General features: G+C 38.4%; 1 pseudogene; it reads left to right on the forward strand.

Annotated features, from left to right (window-relative positions):
• LOC118841590 overlaps positions 1–16,879 on the forward strand; it is a 65,919-nt pseudogene extending 49,040 nt beyond the window's left edge.
• Positions 16,880–25,320: the final 8,441 nt, after the last annotated feature.

Raw genomic sequence — 25,320 nt, forward strand, 5'->3', positions numbered from 1 at the left:
ATTGGGTGATTCAGAGACCATTAGCAACTTTGAGAAGCAGTTTCACTTGAGTGATGAGGTCAGTAGCCAGATTAGAAAGGATTAGAAAGTGAATAAAGAAAAGCAATCAGTGTAGATAGCTCTTTCTGGGAATCTGGCTGAGAAGAGAAGAGGAGGGATATAAGATGATAGCTTGAGGGGATGGGTTCTGTGAACATTTCTTAAGGATGGAGAGACTTTGAAATGTTTAAAGACTGCAGAGATGGAACCAGTAGATAGGGAAAGATTAAAGATACATACAGACACACTTAGGGTTCTTCACACATAAATATGTCCACTAGAGGTGTTTCTGTGAAGAATCTTCAGTGTTTCTGTGTGGTGTTTCAAGAACTTGGTGTGTCTGTGGGTGTGTGTATGAAGAAGCTGCTGTGTGTACATGTGAAGAGCTTGTATCGTGTCTATGTGTCTCTGTGAAGAATACTCAGCATCTCTGCATGTGTGAAGAATCCAGTGTGTGTGTGTCTCTATCTGTATAAAGAATGAGCATTGTCTGTATGCTTTTTTCTGTGGGTGTCTCTGTGTCAACAACCAACATATTTGGACTGTTCTCAGGGCTTATAGTGTGCCTTGTGTCTGTGCCTCTCTGTGTGTGAGAAGGACCTCTAGCATGTCTGTATCTCGGAAGGTCCTGAGTCTTATGTGTATCTGAACTTCCACTGGATCTGTGTTTGACTTTGTGAGAAAGGCCCTGAGCTATCTGCGTCAGCTGTTTGTGAACCTGCGGCATGTCTGTGCATTAACATGTGAAGAACCCTCAGTGTGTCTATGACTATGAATCTTCGTGGGACTGTTTGTTAACCCACATTGTGTCTGTCTATATGTGAAGAACCTACAAAGTGGCTGAGTATGTGAGGAACCTGTACTGTGTGTGTGTGTGTAGTGTAGTATGTATAATATAGCTAGCTAACAAGCATTAATGAAGCTTTTACCATGTGCTACATGTATTATGTGCTAGACTTACAAAGACAAAAGTAACACAGGCCTTACCTTCAAGGCTCTTACATTGTAATAGGGATAACATGTACCTATAAATACACATATATATTATATATAACGTGTGTATTTGAATACAAGGAAGTTTTGGGAGGAAGGCACTGGGGTGAGGTGGAGATCAGGAAAGGCTTCCTTTAAAAGATGATTCTTGGACTGGGTCTTGAAAGAAAAAAAGGAATTCCAAGAGGTGGAGGTGAGGAGGGAATGCATTTTAGTCCTAGGGGCCTTGCCATTACAGAGGCACAAAGACAGTAGAGGTTCTGTGTATGAAATTTGGCTCAGTATTCTATATATTTGAGAAATGAAACCTTTATCAGAGAAACTTACTATAAAACTTTTTTTATTTATATTTACTCCTTGAGGTTATAGTGAACCATGGAATTTATTGAATAAGAGAGTGTTGTGACAATGCCTGTGCTTTAGGAAAATCACTTTGACAGTTATATGATGTATAGATTGGATAAGAGAGTGTTGTGACAATGCCTGTGCTTTAGGAAAATCACTTTGACAGTTATATGATGTATAGATTGGAGCAGGGTGGTGGCTATAAAAAAAATCTAGGCAAAAACTAGGAAGAACAGGCATTGTGGTTCTGCAGGAGTGAAGGGTGTCTGGGTGTGGCTGATGAATTCAGTGTATGGGGAGAAGAATTCCACATTTATCAGTGTGTTTTTGTGAGTGAGAAGACTCCTCAGTTTTTGAATGTGTATGGAAGAGGATCCATAGTATGTGTTCCTGTGTCAAGAAACCAGTGTGTCCTTTGTGAAGAACCTGTAGTGCTTTTGTTTAGGGGCAAAGAATCCTGTGTGAGAAGAACTCACACAACTGGATTTGTCTGCACACATAGAACATGAACTATGTATGAGGATTTGTACTGTGTATGTGCAAAGAATCTATACTTTGTGTGTGAAAAGAACCCACATTGTGACTGTGTGAGACAAACCTAAGTATGAAGAATGCAGTGTGTATATGTATATAAAAACCTGCAGTGTGTGTATGTGTATATACACACACACACACATATATACATTATATGTACATACATACATATATATATATGTGTGTGTATGTGTGTATGTATAAAGTACCCCTGGTGTATATCTCTGTGTATGAGATACTCACTCCCATGTTGTCTGTGGGGAGAAGCCCAAGCGCATATATCTTTGTGGGTGGGAAAAAGAATTCAAAATGTTGTATGTATCTATGTGTGTACATACATTTGTAGGAAGAACCCAGAGTTTCTGTGTATGTGTCCATGTAGAAGACATTCCTCCCCTTGTGTGCATATGTGTGTATATATTAAGGACTTACAGTGTATTTGAGTATGAAGAACCTGTGGTTATCTCTGTGTGTGTGGGTGTATCTGTGTGAAAAATCCTCTCTAGCATGCCTGGGTATATATCTTTATGTCAAGAATTCACAGTATGTCTTTATGTACTTCTCTGAGATAAGTATCTTCCAATGTGTCTGTGTGCAGAAGCTGCAGTGTGTTTCTGTGTGTGTCTTTGAATGTGAGATGAACCCACAATGTTTATGCTTGTGTGTGTCTATATTTGAAGGATTTGCAGGAGGCATATGTGTGGGGAAGAAGAATCCTCAATGTGTCTATGAACGGGCCTGGATATATGGGATGGACCCCAAGTATGTCTGTGTATGCCTCTGTTTTTGGTGCGTTTGGTGTGTCTATAGACCCTGCAGTATATCAGTGCGTGTGTGTGTGTGTGTGTGTGTGTGTGTGTGTGTGTGTGTGTGTGTGTGTGAAGAATCTGTAGTATGCATGTAGTATATGTGTGTATACCTACAGTATATGTAAAGAACATGAAGTATGTAGGTATGTGTCACATACATAGGCACATTGTGGGTTAGAACCTATAGTCAGTGAATGTGTCAAACCTGCAGTTTGTGTGTCATTGTGTATACAAGCTGAAATCACATGTCAGTGAGAGAGTGTGTGTGTGTGTGTGTGTGTGTATGTATGTGTATGCATATGCTGAGACCCTTTAGTGTGAGGAAGCTGCAATAGGCCTCTGTCTGGGTGGGAGGATTCCCTTCTCCTCTCCCCCTGTCCCCACCCCATGTTCATAAGTATCTGTTTGTGTAAAGAGCTTGGTCTGTCTCCATGTGTGCAAAGGGCTCAATGTGCCTGCATGTGACACTCCCAAGGGATGAATAGAAATATATGGAGGTGGGTGTATATATGTATCTGTGCATGTATACATACACATACATATGTGTGCATGTGTGGGAAGTACTTGCATTATATTTGTGACTCTGAAGGAAGCATCCATAGTATATGTGTGAAAAACCTGCAGTGAGTTTTTATATATGAGAGCCCACGATGTGCATATCTGTGTAAAGTATCAATGTGTGTCTCTCTGTACCTAAAGAATTCGCTGAGTATCTCTGCATGTTTGGGGAAAGCATATGTGTGTTCAATATGAAGAATCCACAATGTTTGTGTGCCTATACATGTGAAAAACGCATAGTTTGTATGTGACTCTGTGTTGGAGGAACCCAAAGCTTACCTACGTGTGTTTGGTGTGCATGAAGAACCTGTAGTTTGTGTGTCTGGTATGTGGGAAGAGCCTATAGAGTTGTATACAGTGTGTATGTGTATAGAACCCAGTGTGTAAAGGACTCCGTGTGTCTGTGAAATGAACCCATAGCATGTGAAGGACCCAAATGTGTGTGTGTATGTGTGTGTGTGAAGAGCCCGTAGTGTACGTATCTTTGAAATGAGCCATAGAGGATCTATGTGAATGAAGAAGCTATAGTGTGTCTGGAAATTCCAAGAACATAAAGTGTGTCTATGGCCATGTGTGTGCAAAGAAACTTACAAGTGTGTTTTTGTGTAGAAAGAGCTCCTCAGTGTGTTTGTGTCTGTATGTTTGTGTCTGGCCATCTTTCAGGGTCCATTGAAGGAATTCTGTCTGGGCTGTGTGACCATAGTGTCATGTGCTTTCTGACATTTTATGCCTCTTGAGGTCAGACACCTGGATTTTTTTCATGCTTGTATCCTCCACAGAAGCTGTTATAGGTTTCTTTGAATACAGTGAGTTCCATTAGATCTTCTAATATACCTGGTACATCCTTCCTTCCCCAAATTACCTTTTATTTATTTATCTGTATACATGTTGTATCTCCTCAGTAGAGTCAAGTAGAGGATCCTTGAGGGCAGGATCTGTTTTTTGTTTTGTCTTTGTATTCCCAACAGCAGCATAAAGTCTTAAACATTGTGGGTTCTTAAATGCTTGCTGAGTTCAATTGAATTAGATCTTTATTTAATAAAATGCAGTTCTTCATGTGCCTGTTTGTATGTCTGGTCCTCTGGCTGTCTTTCCAGTGCTCTTCAGGTCTCAGACTGTGACTGAGGCTGCTGAATTCCCTCTCTTGATTGCATCTTCTCACCCACAGCAGCCCTGCAAAACTACTGCAGGTGTGTGGCCTGGAAATACCAGTGGGAGGATTCCCTACTGAGGAGCTCAGAAATCTCAGCTCCAGAGTGAAGTTTCCAGCCACAGTGACTTTCCTTCTGAGGCTCCAGACCTGCAGAATCCATTCCAGGAGCAGATGCAAGCAGGAGACCTCTAGTCGGACATTCAGGAAGGAGCAGGTGCTGGAGACACTGATGCTTGAACATTTCCTGATCATTCTGCTTGAGTAAATAGGACTGGAGGGATTATCAGATATCCAGATACCCTAGAGGAGTGGATGATCTTGGTGGATCTGACCCAAATGCTTGGGGAGAGAGGTGAGAAAGAGGGGAAGGAAGTGTGGATTAACTAGAGAGGAGATTGCAGTCTCTCCTAGTTGCCAGAGGAAAGAAACTACAGTATTTCAGAAAAGCACTTCCATTATTTGACCTAGAATTCCCTTTCCTTTAGAATGATTGTTTAATTGGGGAGTTACCATGCTCCCTGGGAAAGTTAAAGTGTACTTTTCACTATCCTACAATGCTTTACTCACCAGGGGATGGTTTTGGGAAGGAGTCAAAGGCAAGATATTTCAATATATTTTAGTGATCTTCTCCTTGGAGCTTGGGATGGGGAAAAATAGGAGCTTATAAATTTTGAATTTTGTGCAAGGAGCATGAAACGGAATACTTTGACTTCTGTAGACACTCTAAAAGTGAGTGGGGATCACCTTAATAAAAACTGTTAGTATTTTCACTCCTCTGGCCTGGTAGTGTTTGGAGGTGGTTTTTAGTTGGGGCTTTAGGCAGTGGCTAAATACTTAGCTAAAACCTGCTAGGACCACAGGGATAGAGCCTGGATTCCGGATGGTGGTATCTTTGAATCCTTGCTTTGATCTGGGACTAGAGAGGTGCTATTTTGGGGCTCCTTCTGACTTCCCTCTGTCTTCTGTAAGGCCTAGAAGAGGTAGAGGTGTTAACACCTGCTTGTCCTGTGAGCATTTGTAGAGTGGGAAACCACAAAGCAAGCATGTCACCCTCAGGAATCTACTTTCTCTTCCACAGCTCTTCCTTCTCAAGAATCTGCTGTTGCCCAACTGGTGAGCACTGATGAGCTAGAAATGACTTCTGGGCTTCTGATAGCCAGATCCCAGGTGAGTTGGGGTTTTTTTCCTGGTAAGAGAGTGAAAACATGTCCTATTCTGGAGCTTCTCTGCTTAACAAAGTTTCATTGAGGAACCTGATCCCTGACTGTTCCAGTCCAGGAGACTGGGAGTATTTTGCCTTTCATCTGGTAACATTCCATAGGGGCCTCTTCCCACATTAGGCTTATGCTTTAAATTCTTCCCCCTGTATATGTACATAGACATATGCTCTGTGGGTTCTTTACAAACATACACAGACATCTCTGGAGGTTCTTCACACAGAAGCTCACATAGATACAGCACTGTAAGCTCAACATTGTCTTAGTTAGTTTGTCTTCCTGTAGCCCATCTAGCAATGTAAGTGGGCTGGGGTAGTTGTCTAGGATGATCCCCTGACCTTACATACATTCTCCTTTGAGGTTCATATCAAATTTGTAAGTTAGGGTCTATGGGAGTTATCAACCTTAGTTTGTATATGAAGAAACTGAGTTAGAGGTTTTAAATGACTTGTCCATAGTCATGTACCTAGTAAATTTCTGAGGCAGAATTTTAACTCATATCCTCTTTACTCCAAGTTTAGCCCTTTATCTACTACACTGTATATGTATGGTCATGCTAGCTTATTTAGGGCCTTAAATACTAGACTAAAGAGGAACCACTAATGAGTTTGAGCAGAGGACGTGTCCAGATTTATACCCAGGCAAGTCTCTGACCTGCCCCAAGTAGAGTCAAGGCACTATAATTATCACAGGGGTTCTCCATAAAAACACCTGAACCAGCTCAGGCCCATCTCCAGCCCTCATCACTTCCTTATCTTGTTTTCCTAACTATGCATGTAATCCAAAATTGTAATTGCTCCTCTGGTATCCCTTGCTATATTCTCATCTTGATGCACCTCAGCTCCCTGTCTTTTTGCATTTCCACTTTGACCTCCAGAATTCCATTGTTTTCCTCATGCCGTCCCTTCCCTCACTGTCAAACTTCCATTCATCCCCCTTCCTTTCCTCTTACAGTCTTCTACATCCTTATACTCACTAAAACCTAGCTTTCTCCTCAGGAAACCACCCTCTCCAACTCCGTTTTAGTGTGGGCAGTCCTGCTTAGTACGATGTCAAACACAGAGTAGCTACCTGATAAGTGTTTGTTGACTGACTTCTCGCTACTTTCCTGACTTAGAGAGCCAGGAATATTTGTTGCCATTCTCTGTTTCCTGCTGCCACCTTTTAAACCTTGCTTTACTGCTGTCACTTAATAGCCTTTCTTCCTTTGAAATTTGTATCATATGATTTTACCATCCTTATGCTTTTTGCTGTAATCTGGCAGCCTCCAGAACAGTCTCCTACCTTCCTCAAGGAGCTCAAAACTTGACTTAGTTGCCTTATGGTCTGCTGCCATGATTCTTGATGACTTCAGTATTTTCATACTTAGCCCATCTCAGTCAATTCAGTTTCCAAACCTCCTCAACTCTCACTGTCTCCACTCTACTCCTGCCACCCTCCTGAGTGGTCACACTCTAGACCTTAGAGACCTTTGAAACTACATTTTTTTTGTTTGTTTTTGGCAGGGCAATTGGGGTTAAGTGACTTGCCCAAGGTCACACAGCTAGTACATGTGTCAAGTGTCTGAGGCTGGATTTGAACTCAGGTTTTCCTGATTCCAGGGCTGGTGCTCTACTCACTGCACCATCTAGCTGCCCCATAAATTTTTTTCTTTGAGCAGTATCCCATCCTTGCACCTTTCCTATATCCTTAATCTTGAACCTCCTATCGGTCATCACTGTGACTTCTGTTCCCCAGTCCTCCCACCCTGTTCTTCTAGGTCTTCACATTTATCGTGGCTTCCCTTTCCACCCATTACAGTTTTGATGCTATGGTCAGTCATATTAATAATATGTTTTTCTATCTCCTTCAATCTCTAGCTCCTTGACCGTCCACTGTTCCTACACTGCTAATCCCCAATATGGTATTCCAATTTCCAAGCATTGGAGTGCTGCTGAAAGAAGAGCACGCACACACATACCCACACCCACACCCACACCCACACCCCTCTATCTAATCTCAAGTGGGCCCTTAGATGGCCCCAGCAGTGTTGATTACCTATTACATTCCCCACAGTGGACATTTAAAACCTCATTTCTCCCAAGCTCCTAACTCTACCTTAAGCGCCTTCTTTTGCCAGGTGGTAATGTCAACTACTACTTTACTGAGAATGAAGTTATCCAACCTGAGTTCCCTTATTTCCTTTCCTACATGGTTTATATCCTCCTTGGGGCTATTCCCATATTCTCTTCCCTATAACCTCAGGAGATGAGGAGGCCTTTGACCTAGTTAGACCTAACCCTTCTATTTGTGCTGGTGAGTCCATCCCCTCTTGTCTCCATTAATCTATTCCCCTTTTCTCTTGTTAGTTTTGATCTGCTTCCAGTCTCAGGCCTCTCATTCTAAAAAAATTTCTTTTGACTTTGTTACATCCTTAAAGCTATTGGATTCTCTCCCTTTTACTACGAAATTTCTAGAAAGAGTTGTTTACACTTTTTGATCCCATTACTTAATCTCTCAGACTTCTGCAGGTACAAACACAGAACAGGGGAACCATAGAGACACATGAGCAGATATTCAAGAAAAACACTTAGAAAAACAAGAAAAACAAATACATTGCTTTTCCATGAAGAGGTCTCACACAGCTAAATAGCATTTCCTTCTTACATAGTAAACAGTTCTGCCACAATAGCACAATGGACCAGGCTGTAAACACCAGCTTAGGTTTTCTGCTTCTGCTTGATTTTTCGGCTGCCTACAGGAACTGATATGAGTGTCTTCCTCAGGGACTGCCCGTATCTATTCCTTACAGGCTTTTCTTGTCCCTATCCATTAATATCTTTCTCCTTCTGTGTTCAATTCATGTGCTACTCTCTCCATCATTCTTCCTCTGATCCCTTTTGTGTTGATTCTCTGAGATGTTCCTCTTTGAAATTTCCTGCACACTTATTTATTTTCGTAATTTTATTATAGTTTTTCATATACATGTTTCATCCCCCTATTTAATTCCTTTCAGCTTTTAAAAATTGCCTGCTAGAGGGGTGGGTACTTGGTATACAAAGAAGTAACAATCCCTGCTCTCAAGGAGCTTGTATTCTAAGGGAGTGGGGAATAAGAAAAGACATACATAAAGAAAAGTTTAATAAAAGGGAATGTTGGGAACAAAGGAGAGATTTATACAAAGTGATCTAGAAACATTTAAGAAAGAAAACTTTCATCTTGAAGGGGTTTATCTTACTGTAAACTAGTTATTCTCCATTGCTATGTGGATGTTTTGTATGTATTTGAGAGACAAATACCATCCCTAAGTATCTTAGATTCTTTGTGGACATATGACTGAAGCAAATTTTATAGGACTAAGACCTATGATTTAGATAATGGAATAAGAAGTGACTTCTGTCTTGTCTGTAAACATAAGTTGAGATCCCATACAGCAGATTTCTTCTGTGATCAAAGTATTCTAGTAAATATAGTAACTAGCTAATAAAGGGTTTTTTTTTTTTCCACCAGATCCATACTAGGGCACTGCAACAGGGCAGGTGAGAATTGGCAGTTCTGTCACCCACAACCCAGTTTTGGGTCATAGACTCAAGGTCAATCAATGAATTAGGTGGGGGTATGGGGGGGTGAGTGGAAGGGGATGGGTGAGATTAAATATCTCATAGCAGAAATAATTGATCTGGAAAATAGATCAAGGAGAAAAAATTTAAGAATCACTGGATTTCTCTAAATGCCATGAGCAAAAAAGGAGCCTTGACATCTTATTTCAAGAAATCTTAAAAGAAAGCTTCCCAGATCTCTTAAAACCAAAGGGCAAAGTAGAAATACAAAGAATCCACCAAACAATTCCTGAAACCCCAAAATGAAAATTCCCAAGACCATTATAGCCAATATTGTATACAAATCTATGATGGAAAACTGTTATAGTGATCTTGTAGCATAATGACTAACCACAATTCCAAAAGAATTTCTCCACCAATTTTCAAAATATCTTCTTTTGTATTTATTTGGGGTTTGTTAGCTTGATGATTCTCTAGTTTTTAAAACTGCATTCTTAATCTCCTTATTTTCTGTTTTGTAATGTGTTCTTTAGTTGCTTCAGTTGCATCCCCTAAATTTGGGGTTTCTAAAAGCTTACCTTTTTTTATCATAGTTTATTGTTTGTAGGATTTGCTATTTCATCTGCTTGTTTCATTCCCACTTTCATCCTGTATCTCTTTAGCTCTTTGTGGCTAAAATCCTTGAAAAGGTCATCTACAGTAGGTACTTCCACTTTCTTTTCCTTTTACTCTCTTCTTAACTCCCTATAGTCTGGCTTCTGATCTTATCATTCTATCAAAACTTCTCTCTCCGAAGTTGTCAGTTATCTCTTTAATTGCCCAATCTAGTGCTCATTCCTCATTCTCCTCAACCTCTCTGCAGCCTTTGACACTGTTAATCACTCTCTTAATACTCTCTTCTATCTTGGTTTTCAAGGTACCATTCTCTCCTGGCTCTCCTCCTACCTACCTGACTGCTCCTTGTTAGTCTCCTTTGCTGGCTCCTCCAGATGACATCGTCTAACAGTAGGTGTCCCTTAGGGTTCTGCCCTGGGACCTCTTCTCTTTTCCCTCTATACTACTTCACTTGGTGATTTCATCAGCTTCCATGGATTTATTTACAGTCTCCATGCTGATGATTCCCAGCTCTACCTATCCTGCCCAGGCTTCTCTGCTGACCTCTAATCTCCCATCTTCAGTTGCCTTTCAGACATCTCAAACTGAATGTCCAGTAGACATCTCAGACATATCAAAAATGAAATCCATTATCTTTTCTCCAGACCTGTCCCCCTCTACCCCCAATCTTCCCTATTGTGGTCCAATGACACCACCCTCATAGTCTCTCAGGCTGGCAACCTAGAAATAATCCTGGACTCTTCACTGTCTCTCACCCCCATATACAACTGTTGCCAAGACCTGTCGATTTCACCTTTGCAATTTCTCTAGAATACACCCCCTTCTCTCCTCTGACATTGCCACCAATCTGGCACAGGCCCTTATCACTTCACTCCTAGACTCTTGTAATTAACTTATTGGTGGGTCTGCCAGCCTTGAGTCTTCCCTGCTCCAGTGCATCCTTTATTCAGCCATTAAAGTGATTTTCCTAAAGTACAGGTCCAACCACGTCACTCCACTATTCAAGAAACTCCACTGGCTCTGTATCACCTCTATGATCAAATACAAAATCCTCTGTTTGTCATTCAAAGCCCTTTTTAGCCTTGCCCCTTCCTTTCTAGTCTTCTGATACATGATCCCCACTACCTACTCTTCTATCCAGTGATCCTGGCCTCCGTGCTGTTCCACAAACAAGTACTTCATCTCTTGGCTCTGTCTCCCATGCCTGGAAGGCACCCTCTCCTCATTTCTACCTGCTGCTCTCTCTGGCTCCCTTTAAATCCTGTCTCGTCTTCTAATCTACAGGAAGCCTTTCCCAACCTCTCTTAAATCTAGTGCCTTGCCTCTCAGTTATTTTCTGTTTATCCTGTGTATAGGTTGTTTGTACATATTTGTTTGCTTGTTTTTTTTCCCATTAAACTGTGAAATCCTTGAAGGCAGGGACTGTCTTTTGCCTCTTTACGTCTCCAGCACTTATTACAGTGCTTGGCACATAGTAGGCACTTAGTAAATGTTTATTGACAGAGAAAGACCTAGGGGAAAAACAAACAAACTGAACTCCTCTTCTCAAACTTCCTTGTTTTTAACTGCTTTGTATTCTCTTTATATTTATGCTCTGTATTTGTATAAACATATATAAATTAGTTTTCCCATGTAATATTAATAACAATAATACCATTTATGAATGCTTTAAGGTTTGAAAAAATGCTTTACAAATAATATCTCAGTTTATCCTCACAGTGTCCCTGGGAAGTAGGTGGTGTTATTACCCTACTTTATGGTTTAGGAAACTGAGGCAGAAATTAAGTGACTTCCTCAGGGTCACACAGATATAATTTCTGAGTCTTGATTTGAAGTCAGGTCTTCCTGGCTTCAGGTCCAGTGCCCTAGAATCCACTGCATCCCCTAAGTGCCTTTTGAGTAAGAATTATTTCATTGAATGTATTTGTAGCCCAGTGCCTAGCACTATATCTGGCGCGTAGGTTTAATAAATACTTGTTGATTGCCCAGGAGGGAGGTTGCAGTTCAGTAGAAGGAGAAACTTTCTAGTCATTAGAGAGGCAAAAAAATAGGTTGATCTGCTTTATGAGAGAGTGACTTCTCTAGGATTAAAGTCCACGTTGGATGACTAAACATGGTCAATTGGAGAAGGATGTATAGAGTATCCATTAAGTGACCTATGAGACCTAGTTCTGCTACAAGACCTGCAAGATCTCTTCCAACTCTAAGGTTCTGTAATTTTTCTGTGAAGTCTTCGCTTGCTACCAGAATCCAAGACTATTTCTTTTTTTTTTAACTACTGTTTGCATATGATCAGTTCCACACAACTTAGCACTTTTCTAGATGCTCTTTACCATTGTTCTCTAGCTATGTTATGTGTATGTTTTTCTCCCAGTCAAAACTATATACTCTTCAAGGATACTGACTGTCTCATACTTTTTTGCATGTCTTTTTTTATAGACAGAAACCATATGGTTACTTATATGGCAGGAAGCAAATTAAGTAATTTAAGTTGGAACTATCAGATTTCCTGATCCTTATCAGAACATATACTCTTGTATCCTCCCTCTGATGTTGCAGCTTCTGCCTAGAGGCCATTAACATGGCCTTTAAGGGAGGGCAGTGACCCTAACTTGAGCCAGCATTTGTTTGGCTTTTCAGGAATCATTAACATTCAAGGATGTAGCTGTGTACTTTACTCAGGAGGAGTGGGGGCAACTGGATCCTAGTCAGAGATACTTGTACAGGGATGTAATGCTGGAGAACTATAGGAACCTGGTCTCAGTGGGTAAGTGTACTTTTCCTGTGTAACTCAGGGTCATTCTGGCCATTGTAGTATTTTTATTTCCTTAGTAATTAAAAGATGAGGGTGGGGCTCTGGTGTATTTTTGTGAATAGGGGCTTGTGGCTCAATGATTAGAGATCCCTAGCCTTTTGGTCACAGAAACAAAATGTTCCCAACTCTCCCTAAGTGAAAGGTCATACTTTGTAGAGGATGAAATGGATGCTTTTTTTGCTATCTTTGATGCTACAACTATTTTTATCCTTCAGAGGTCCTGAAGAAGGAAGGGATTGGAATTCTTCTGGGATAGTTCTTTTTTCTGAGCATAAATACCTAAATCTTTTGTCTTTCCATATGAGCAGGGCATCAAATTTCCAAACCTGATGTGATCTCCCAGTTGGAGCAAGGAGAAGAGCCCTGGCTGGTAGAAAGAGAAATTGCAAGAGATACCTTCCTGGGTAAGTGAAAGAGAACCAGGTACAGAACAGAGTGATTGTAACAAAGTCATGAGAAGTTGTTATCTTGGAGCTATTGATTTCATAATTCTCCTTAAAGTCCTCCAGTTCTATGGAGAAGACTAGGGCCACTTGGCCTAAGCTCCCTCAAATATCTTGAACATATTATATACGATATTTCAAATTTATAAATAAGACAGTGAATCAACAGACATCTGTCAAGTTCTTACTATGCCACGGAATAATTGTAAGAGTTTTGGAAAGATAGTAAATGGCTATGAAGATTGTGAAGAGCTTTAAATGCCAGGATAGGGGCAGCTAGCGGGGCACAGGGAGTAGAGCACTGGCCCTGGAGTCAGGAGGAACTGAGCCTCAGACACTTGACATACTTACTGGCTGTGTGACTTTGGGCAAGTCACTTAAGCTCAATTGCCTTGCCTTCCCCCCTCAAAAAAAAAAAAAAACAAAACCAGAAACAATAAATGGCGGGGTAGGGGAATTTTTGTTTTATATCAGAGGCAGTAGGGTACCCCTGGAGTTTATTGGGTAAGGAATGACATGATTAGATCTATGGTTTAATAAAATCACTTTAACACCTGTGTTAAGGATAGATTGGAATTGGGAAGAGGCTTGAGGCGGGGAGACTGAATAGTAGACTATTGCAAATAGTATAGGTAAGAGTTGTTTAGGGCTTATAATAGGATGGTAGCTGTGTGTGTAGAGAAGGGAATGGATTCGAGAGATGTTGCAGAGATAGAAACAGGGTTTGGGAACTGAATGGACATCTGGAGTGAGTGAAAGTGAGAAGGCCAGGAAGACCAAAGTTAAACCCAAGTAACTGGAAGAATGGTGGCATCTTCAGTTGTTGTAAGAAAGTTTGGGAGAAGAATGAGTTAGAGATTGGAGAGAAGATACTGAATTCTGTTTTGGACATGTTGAATTTGAGATGTCCATAGGACATCCAGTTTGAAATATCCAGTCCAGTTGGTTTGCTGGACTAGAGCTGAGGAGAGAAACTGGGGGTGAATAGATAGATCTGAGAGTCATTTGCATAGAAATCTTAAATGGAACCCATGGAAACTCTTGAGGTCACCAAGGGAGAGAGCTTAGATAGAAATGAGAAGAAGGCCCAGAACATAGCCTTAGGTAACACCAACAGTTAGTGAGTGTGACATGGACAGAGAACCAGCAAAGGAGGCTAAGAAGAAGTGGTCACACAGGTAAGGAGGAAAATCAAGAGAAAACAATGTCATAAGAACCAAAAGAGGAGAGAGTGCCCAGGAGGAGAAAACAGAGATCTAAAAGGATGTAGTCTGAGAAAGGACCATTAGACTTGGCAATCAAAAAGTCATTGATAACTTTTTAAAAAGCAGTTACAATGGATGAGGTGTAAACCAGATTGCAGACGAGAACAAGAGATAAAATGGAGGCATTGAACATAGCATATTCTAGGAGTTTAGCTAAGAAGGGAATGAGATATCCATGGAATGATAGCTATTAGGGTTGGTGGAGACTTGAGTATTATGTGTAGGTGGTAGAGAAGGAAACAGTAGAGAGGGAGAGAATATAGATTAAAGAGATAGTGGAGCACCAGCAGTTTGGCTTTAGACCCCTTTATAGGTCCTAATGAATATAGGCAATCCTAAGCCTCTCTAGATTTGTGTAGGAAACTGTAATGATTTGGAGACTAGAACACTATGGCTAAGGATGGGTTCTGATTATATTTAGGGAGATTGAAGGGAAGCTGGGACTATAGAAGAGTCCTTATTTATAGACAATGGCATTGTTGTTTATGAATGATTCTTTTAGTACCAGTGGTATCAGCTGGGAGAGATACAAGGGACCCAGGAAACCAGTTAGGACTCCATTACAATAACCTAGACTGCCTCTCATAATACTGATATTTGACCCTAGATAAATACCTCCTATTTAGCCTCTTCCAGCTTTTCTTACATTTTAATCTTCCTTGGTAGGCTTGTGTCCATTTCCATGCTCATTGATCATACTGAATCAGCCCTTTCCAACCATGTATGTCCTCTGCTTGCTGTACCTTGTCTCCCCTTCCACTCTCTAGAGTACAAGACTATATTTGCGTATTTGAAAATTGTCAAAAACCACCTATGCAGTCATCATTTTCACTCTCCTATTCTCACTTTATGGTTTCCATTCTTGCAGCACACATTCTTCTATGCACAAGGGCACAATTGCATTTTTGTTTCATTTTTTCAGATTGGGAGACAATGCCAGAAATCAGTGCATCAACTCTAAAGCAAGTTATTTCCGAAAAGCAATCATCTCAGGAGGCGACAATGGAGAGATTCACAAGGGATTTTTTCTGTTACTCTAATCTAGGGCAAGTCTGGGAATATGATGCCCAGAGTGAGAGACAGCAAAGAGTCCAGGAGAGACATCTGAGACAAATGACAGTTCCTCAGAAGAAAATGCTGCCTGTGAAGAGGGACCCAGAGTATATGTATAGTCTGAGTTCAGCCCTTGTTACAGAAGCGATTGTTCCTAGAAAAGAGAGATATCCTGAATGTGACATATATGAAAAAATATTCAAATGCAATTCACATTTAATTAGACATCAGAAAATCTGTGCAGCAAAGAAACCCTTTGAGTGTAATGAATGTGGTAAATCTTTCAGTAAAAGTGCACTCCTTCGGCAACATCAAGTAGTACATACTGGAGAGAAACCTTATAAATGTAATGAATGTGAGAAAGCTTTCAGTAAAGGTGCACTCCTTATTCAACATCAGAGAGTCCATACTGGAGAGAAACCTTATAAATGTAACGACTGTGAAAAAGCTTTCAGTAAGGCTGCACTCCTTATGCAACATCAGAGAGTCCATACTGGAGAAAAACCCTATATGTGTAGTGAATGTGGGAAAGCATTTAGTCAGAGCATATGCCTTACTCGCCATAAGAGAATTCACACTGGAGAAAAGCCCTATGAATGTAATGAATGTGGAAAGACTTTTAGATTGCGTGGACACCTTACTCAACATCAGAGAATTCATACTGGAGAGAAACCATATAAATGTAATGAATGTGGGAAAACCTTTAGTCAGAGTACAGACCGTACTCAACATGAGAGAATTCATACTGGAGAGAAACCCTATAAATGTATTGAATGTGGAAAAACTTTCATTCAGAGTACACACTTAACTCAGCATCAGAGAATTCATACTGGAGAAAAACCCTATGAATGTAGTGAATGTGGAAAAGCATTTTGTGATAGGTCATCCTTTACTAAACATCAAAGGATTCACACTGGAGAGAAACCCTATGAATGTACTGAATGTGGGAAAGCCTTTATTAGAAGTTCAGACCTTATTCAACATCATAGAACTCATACTGGGGAGAAACCATATGAATGTAATATATGTGGGAAAACCTTCAGCCTGCATGTACACCTTACTCGACATCAGAGAATCCATACTGGAGAGAAACCCTATAAATGTAATCAATGTGGGAATGCCTTTAGGCATAGTTCAGCCCTAGTCAGACATCAGAGACTTCACAGTGGAGAGTGATCTTGAATATTTAGTGAATAATATATAACTTTTAGGCATCCCTTATTCAAATACTCTATAGTCACAATATCTTATAAGTTATCAGTTATTATTTTAATTGGAGTATTTAAACTGAGGAATATGCTTCCTTTTCCTTCCTCTACTATGTTTCTTTCTCTTCTGTAATAAAAGCTAGCACCTACAAAGTGAGGTTAAATCAGTTTCATCCCAAAGCAGCTCATTTGATACGTTTTTTGATGATTAAATCACCTAATACCAATTTTCTAAGAATAATAAGCATTTTAATTTCTGTACTTTAAAAATTACCTATTTTTAAAAAATGTTTTATTTATTTTCAGTTTTCAACATTCACTTCCATAAGTTTCACATTTTTTCCTCCCTCCCCCCTCCCTCCTCAAGAAGGCATGCAATCTGATATGGGCTCTACACATACATTTCTACTAAACACATTTTCACATTAGTCATGTTGCATAGAATTATAATGAATGGGAGAAACCATGAGAAGGAAAACAAAACAAAAGAGAAAAGAGTCTGCTTCACTCTGCATTCCGACTCCATAGTTCTTTCTCTGTATGTGGATAGCATTTCCATCATGAGTCTTTTGGGAAAGTTTTAGGTCTTTGCATTGCTGAGAAGGGCTAAGTCTATCAAAGTCAGTCCTCACACACTGTGGCTGTTACTGTGTACAATGTTCTGGTTCTGCTCACTTCACTCAGCATCAGTTCAAAAATTATCTATTTTAAAGGACATTTTTAGCTTCCATTAAGTATTTCCAAATCATTTTTGTTAATGAAACAACAGTGATGCATGAATATACCCAGTAGGGTTAGAAAGGTTGATCATCGCCCTTAAGTGAATTGGCCTGCCTTTTTTTACAATATAGTTGCAAGGAAATGTAATTGGAAAGTTTTCTTGTGTGGGTCATCAGCTAATAACTAAATGCCATAGTGTCTTCAAAAGAATAGAAATAATTTTTTTTAAATAGTCACAGTAGCTCCTAAAAATACCTACTGCAACGTAGAGAAGTTTTAAAGGGCCTTGGTGAAGGGAATACACACACTATATTCTGTTATATATAATTCCCATATGATTTTTATATGGAAACATAGGTCACATTCCTGCCCAACTTTTAAAAAAATGTTACCAAAATGCTTTTTTCTAAACCAACTTTAAATGGTTTATCTGTGTGATATCAGACTTTCGAAAGTGTATATGGAAGTTGATTCAACAGGACAACACAGTAACAAATAGCAAAAAAAAAAATAATGTACTCTACCAAATTTTTGTTTTCTTCATTATTGCCTTATTTTATACTATAGGAAATCTGGAAATAAAGGAAAGTCTTTGTCATGATCATGAAATTAGAAAATGTTCCCTGTTACCTTTCATGTTTTGCTGCTTTTGTCTCATTACAAATTGTCCTGTAAAATTAACCATAGGAATTGATATCAACTTGTTATTATTGTTCTTATGTTTGATAACAGAATGTTGTTATTCTTTTTGAACTGTCATTTAAGCACTAACAGTTTCACTTTATACCCTGATATTTTGCAGAGCAAACTTAGCTTGAAAATGCATGAATCAGCTCTTGCTGGCACTGAAACATTCATTCTTTGATCCATCACTATGTTGTGGATTCATAAGACTGAAAAACTTTGAAGTTTTGGCTTTAATGGTGATCAAACTTGAACCAAAGTTGTGAGTTTGATTCTGAATTTGCAGAGTATATGTTGAAAAAGTTGATGAATGTCCAAGGTATTTGTGTTTGTATTTATATTTGTGTCTGTAATCATTATAAAAAATTTTTTTGTTTTTCCTGATTACTGGAAAGGTGAAAATTTATAATATATCAATGCAGTTGAAATACTCATGTATTTATTTTTTGTAAGACAAAGTTTCCAGTGCCAGTTGATTCTGTGTTTCTGTCAGCTTAATAATGCAAGTGAATGTGAAGCTAAGACTGAACTACAAGGGGCTGCATGGTCAGGAAAATAAAGAGTAAAGTCTGGAAGCCAACTTCATACCATGAGGAACATGAGAACCCAGACCCATAATGTCTGGAGGGGACCAATCCCACTGGTAGAATTAGATTGAGAGACAGAATGAATGTTCATGAAGTCATAGTGTGTTTATATTCAGATAAAGGGTGAGGAAGGAGAAGCCTCCAAATCTGATGAGGGGCTATAGCCCAAGGTCCAAACAGGACAATAGTATTACTTGCTAAACAGAAGAGCAAGATGTGTTGCTAGGTTCATAATCTAGTGTGAAATATTCTATGAAGGGCCAAATTCGGGACTCTAAGAGTAATACTGATCTCAGACTCTTAATTTTAATTCCTGTAACAGAAGATTGAAGTAAATTCAGGAAAGTTCAAATTCATCATCTTAATCCAAATCCATTGAAAAAGAACAAGAACAGATATCACCAACATAATACCCAGTAGTGATTATGCAGGAAAGCAATCTAGTTATTAGACCCTATATTTGGGGTGTAAGTTTAGTAACAACTATTCGCTTGCAACATATAAAACTTTACTTCTTTTTACCTGTTATCATGACCCTACCCTTTATATGTTACTACTTTTTGTTTTTTTGCAGGGGAGAAGGCAGGGTGATTGGGGTTAAGTGACTTGCCCAAGGTCACACAGCTAGTAAGTGTGTCTGAGGCAGGATTTGAACTCAGGTCCTCCTGCTATAGGGCCAGTACTGTACTCACTGCACCACCTAGATGTCCCTTCGTTGTTTTCAAAGTCAACCCCTCTTTAAAAATAATTTTGTTGATTTATTTGGTTTGTACATTACTTTTAGTTTCAAATTCCTCCACCATGAACTGGGTCATTTCTTGTAACAAAGAATAAAAGAAATGGAAACAAAGCATTTCAGCAATACTAACCAAAACATCAAGTTTGACAGCATATTCATTATTCCAAACCTAGTCTCCTACTTCTGCAAAGAAGGAAGGGTGGTTCATTTTCTTACTTCTGGGCTAAACCTGGTCAGAGTTCAGTTTTTAATTCTTCTTGTTATTCTTTCCAGCAATTAAAAAAAATAACAAATGGGTAATGTTCTGTTTGGGGAAGGAAGGGGGTATGGAAGAAGTCAGGTTCCTTAGGAAGGAGTGATGACCGAGATCCAAAAAGATTTTGGCATGTTGGGGCTAACTAATACAGTGTACTTTAAGAGGTATATTTGTGGTAGCAAGGAACTAGCAACAAAGTAGATACTCATCTGATTAGAGAATGGCTGAACAAATTGTGCTGTATTAATGTAATGAAGTATTGTACTGTAATGATGAATATGAGATATCAAGAAATGTGGGAATACTTGGACAACCCAATGCAGGGCAAAGCACAAAGAATGAACAGTCCCAACAGTACCACAAAGGAAAATTACCAATCAACTCCAAAGGACTAGTGATGAAACATACCTTATTTCAGTAAAGAGGTGGTACGCTATTGTGTAGAACAAAACATTAAGTAGTCTTTGTTTTTCTTAACAGTACATATAAGGGAGGGTTCTATTGGTGGAGACAGAATTGGGTAGCCCTTTGATCTCCAAGTCTGGGCTTCCTGGGAATTGCAGTTATAATGTCTTGGCATCCAATTGCATGGGAGTTGGTAAAATGTCTTTTTTTATTTCTCTATAGCCCCTAAAGATTGCTAATTGGCTAGAATCATTTGTACAATTTTCCAGGATCTAGTGGTCCTGTGAACTAGTCAGTTCGTGTGTAATAGATGGTAGGCCTGAAAAGTGATATGACTTGCCTATAATCACTATATATAACAACATTCTCTAATTCCATGTTCTTGTAGCACACTATGCTCTTTCAATTAATCTCATATATAAAACATATAAATATATGTTTTACATCTATTACATTTGATCTTCACAACAACTCTTTGAGGAAGATAATAATTTTTATCCCAATTTCATATGTAAACTTCCTAGAAGCTGGATGAATTACCTGAGGTCACACCATTCACAAATAGTTAAATTGGGAATTTAGCCACTGATCTTTGCACTGTATGATGGCTATCATTGATCATCCCTTGATAGAGGCTTCCTTGCCTTTTCTCTGTTAAAAGACCTCTTTACATGTCCCATTCTCTTCAGGTATTTATGTGTAGAGGTCACAGCTAGAAATTTTAAAGAGGATAAGCTAAAATCACAGCTGAATTAAGTTTTGAAAAGACGACCTCCAGAAGTCATGTGATCAGAAAGATGGCAAAGTAATTGATTTCAGCAGCCCAAAAAATAGAAAAAAAAATGTGACAGATATAGAATATTCAAAGATGTATCTGTAAGATGGCAGAAACCCCACAGAACATTTTACATATTAATAGTTTAAATGAGACTTGTGGTTTCATCAGTGTAGAGAGTTCCTGGTGAAGAATACTTTGTACCAATGCAGATCACTTTCTCTGCAACTTACAATCTTAGTTGCTTGGAACACATGAAGGATTAATTAAATTGCCAGGGGAACAGTAAGTAAATGACAGAAGCAGAAATTAAACCCAGGACTAACTGACTCTGAGGCCAGTTTTCCATTCATTGCTTCTCATTAATAATGGAAGAAATATTAAACATGATGTCAGATCGTGGCCATTTTACCTCTTTTTAACTGTTATGGCTCCACGTTTTATATGTTCCCTCTCTTTTTAAAGCAAATCCCCCTCTAAAAATAATTTTATTGATATATTTGGTTTATACGTCACTTTCATTTCCAAGTGCCTTGTCACTGTTGCTTAACTATTTCACAAAGGATTCAATGGAGGAGGGAGAATGTATACTGGAAAATGACTAATGTAAAACAAATGGTGACATGTCACTAAAGATGGTGGAATAATTGTATTCTGTTAATTTTTGTAACTGAAAAACTTCAGGAAAAGGAATTATGCACTATTACCAGGTTGGACTTATACGAGGAATGCAGAGCTGGTTCAATATAAGGAAAACTATGTACATAACAAACCATATTAATAATAAAAGCAGATGATTGTATCAAAAGATGCTGAAAAATAAAATCCCACATCCGTCACACTAAAAATTACTAAATAGTGTAGAATAAGTGGAAATTTTATTAGCTATTTAATGTGATCGCTATTTAGTTAAAACCTAGTATTATGTAATGAATAAAGTGTAGAGGCCTTTTCAATAAAATCAATGGTAAAAACAAATATGTCCATTAGAAATTCTAGCCACAGCAATATGAGAAGAAAAAGAAATTGAGAAAATACTTATAGGAAAAGAGGAAGCAAAAGGAAACTGTTCTTTAGAGATGATAATGAAATCTACCTAAAGAACCCAAGAGAGTCAGCTAACTAATTGAAATAACTATTAACCTTATCAAAAATGCAGGAGATAAAAAATCTACATAGATTATTAGCATTTCCATATATTACCAACAAAACTCACCAGGAAGAGATAAAGAGAAATTCCATTTAAAATAGCTACAGAATAGATAAATTGTTGAAAGTCTATCCACATAGGAACTATATAAATACAAAACACTCTTTACAGAAATAAAGACAATTAATTGGAGAAATAATTGAGTACTTATGGCTTGTTCAATTTTTTTCTAGTTTGCATTATTTAAAGTACTCTCCTGTTCTACTAATCTGGGCAATTTATATTTTTATAAATATTCATTAATTTTATTTGTCACTTTATTGGCATATAATTGGGCAAAAATAGCTCCTAATAATTCCTTTCATTTCTTTTTCATTTGGTTGTGAATTTACCTTTTTCCTTCTTTAATAGGTATTTGGTTTCCTTTTTAAATCCAGTTAGCAAACAGGTTATCCATTTTATTGATTTTTTTTAAAAAATCCTACTTTTATTAATTCAAAGGGTTGGTTTTTGTTCTTGCACTTTTCTTAATTTCTTTGTTGATTTTTCAGGATTTCTGTTTTGGTGTTTGATTTTCTTTACTTTTGTTGTTTTTTGTTTTGTTTTGTAGTTGCAAATTTCATTGTTCTACTCTTTCTTTTATTGATGAAAACATTTAGAGATATACATTTTTCCCCCAAAGTACTGCTTTGGCTGCATTCCAAAACTTTTGGTATGTTGTCTCATTATTGCTATTATTTTTAATGAAATTGTTGATTGTTTCTATGATTTCTTTTTTTAACCCATTCATTCCTTTTTTCCATTTAATATTTTATTTTTCCCAATTACATGTAAAAAATGTTTAACATTCTTTAAAAAAAAAAAACAAACTTGTGTTCTAAGTTCTTTCCCTCCCTGCCCTCCCTCTCATTGAGAAGGTAAGCAATTTGATAAAGGTTATACATATGCAGTCATCCAAAACATTTCCGCATTAATCATGTTGTGAAAGAAATCACAGACTGAAAGACCCTTAAGAGAAACAAAGTTAAAAAAAAAAGTATGCTTTGATCTGCATCTAGAATCCATCAGTTCTTTCTCTGGAGATGGATAACATTTTTCATCATACGTCCTTTAGAATTGTCTTTAGATCATTGTATTGCTAAGAATAGCTAGATCATTGACAGCTGATCGTCATGCAATACTACTGTTTACTGTGTATAGTGTTCTGGTTCTGCTCATTTCACTTTGCATCAGTTCATGTAAGTCTGGGTTTTTCTGAGAGTATTCTGAATGACATTTCTTATAGTACAATAATATTCCTTCACAATCATATGTTAAAATTAATTATCTGAAATAAAAGGAAACTGAGGACAAAGTTACCAAGCATCTATGATTTAATTTGCAAAGCTAACATTTACATATAAAATCAGGTCATCCGACTCCTCAGAGGGCAGAGACCCTGAATGTTTTACAGATCTGATTTTCATAACAAAAAAGAGGAATAAAAAAATGACAAACTTGTTTTGAACGTAATTCAATCAGACAAGGCATGTCACCTGAGTAGTTAGTTTCTCCTAGGCTTTCTTAATCCTGCCCCAGAAGTCCTTGCCTTACAGGTGGTGCCTTTTGTAACCAGAAAGTATACTGGGAAAGAGGAACTTGTGGTCAATAGTTAGCAGTCACCCCTCCCCCACCATCTTCCTTAGAATATTCTATTACTCAATTTAGACTCTAGCTCAAGAAAAAAAAGATAGATAGTGGATAACACTAAGACTGGAAACAGGAAATTAACCTCTGGCTAACATTTCTCTAGCTGCCAGAAAGGGGAACTTAGCCTTTGGTCAACTCCCCTTTCTGCAAGAAAGGGAAACCTTGTCTTTAAAAAAAAAACCTTATAGTTTTATGATATTTTGTTCTTCTAAATTATCAGCTTCTAATTGATGAAGTCTTATCAATCTACCCACTAAATCCATAGGTAACCTAGATTTAAGAGACTATCTATATTAGTTGGGTTTAGCTGTTAGGGCTAGCTTTTCCTAAAGAAAGGAGTTTAATCCTATAATCAATCTAAAAATAAATCAAAGTAAGCAATACTAGGTAATTTCCTTTTTACTTATATCATAACTTGTTCAGTCATTCCTCAATTGATGGGCATCCCATCAATTTCCAATTCTTTGCCACCACAAGAAGAGCTGCTGTAAATATTTGCATACATAAAGGTCCTTTTCCTTTTTGTTTCTTACTTGTTGGGATACAGACCTAGTAGTGGTATTGCTGGATCAAAGGGAATACATGGTTCTATAGCCCTTTGGGGATAGTTCCAAATTGATTTCCAGAATGGTTGAATCAGGTCACAACTTCTCCAACAGTGCATTAGTGTCCCAATTGTCCCACATTCCTGTCAATATCTGTCATTTTTCTTTTCTGTCATATTAATCGATCTGATAAGTATGGGTTAGTGCTTCAGAGTTGTTTTAATTTGCATTTCTCTAATCAATAGTGATCTAGAGCATTTCTTTCACGACTATAGATAGTTTTGATTTCTTTGTCTGAAAATTGTTCATATCCTTTGATGATTTATGAGTTGGGGGATGGCTTATATATACATATATATATATATATATATATATATACACACATAAAAATTTGACTTGGTTCTCTACAGATTTGAGAAATGAGGCCTTTATCAGAAAAACTTGCTGTAAATTTTTTTACAATTATGATTACTGTATATTTTCCTCCATCCTATTCTTCCTCCCCTATTCATCTTACTCTTCTCTTTCCTTTCTCCCCATCCATCCTCAAAAGTGTTTTGCTTCTGACTGCCTCCTCCCCCAATCTGCCCTTCCTTCTATCAGCCCCCTTCCCCTTTTCTTATCCCTTCCTTTCCTATTTTCCTGTAGGGTAACAAAGATTTCTATACCTAACTGAGCATGTACATTATTTCCTCTTTGAGCCAATTCCAATGAAAGCAAGGTTCAATTGCTCCCCCGCCTTCCCCCATCTTCCCCTCAACTATAACAGCTCTTTCATGCCTTTTTTTGTGAAATAATTTACCCCAGGAGAGGATTCTGGGAAGATGGCAGAGTAGGTCAGAAAATTCCAAGCTCTCAAGATTTCCCCCACAAAAAGAGTTAAAATAGTACCTTAGGGTGAACAAAGTATGGATGGAGACAAAGAAGAATGGGGGTACAAGCAGGATATTCCTGGGACAATTTGAGAAGATCCGAAGAAAAATCCCAGGACTAGATTTGGTCTGGGCAAGGAGTAAACACCTCCAGGCTAGTTTCCCTTTTAACAACTAGCTGCAAGCCGCTTAAACACCTAGGGGCATGCCCTGAGGTTGGTTAGTTAGAGAGGCTGCCTCCGCCCCAACCACAGGAACTTTTCACCCAGGGATAGTGAGGAGAGTTGGGCGTCTGAGCCCAGGAAAATTGAA

The sequence above is a fragment of the Trichosurus vulpecula genome, chromosome 3 (genome assembly GCF_011100635.1).
Source record: "Trichosurus vulpecula isolate mTriVul1 chromosome 3, mTriVul1.pri, whole genome shotgun sequence".
In the NCBI taxonomy this organism is placed as follows: Eukaryota; Metazoa; Chordata; class Mammalia; order Diprotodontia; family Phalangeridae; genus Trichosurus; species Trichosurus vulpecula.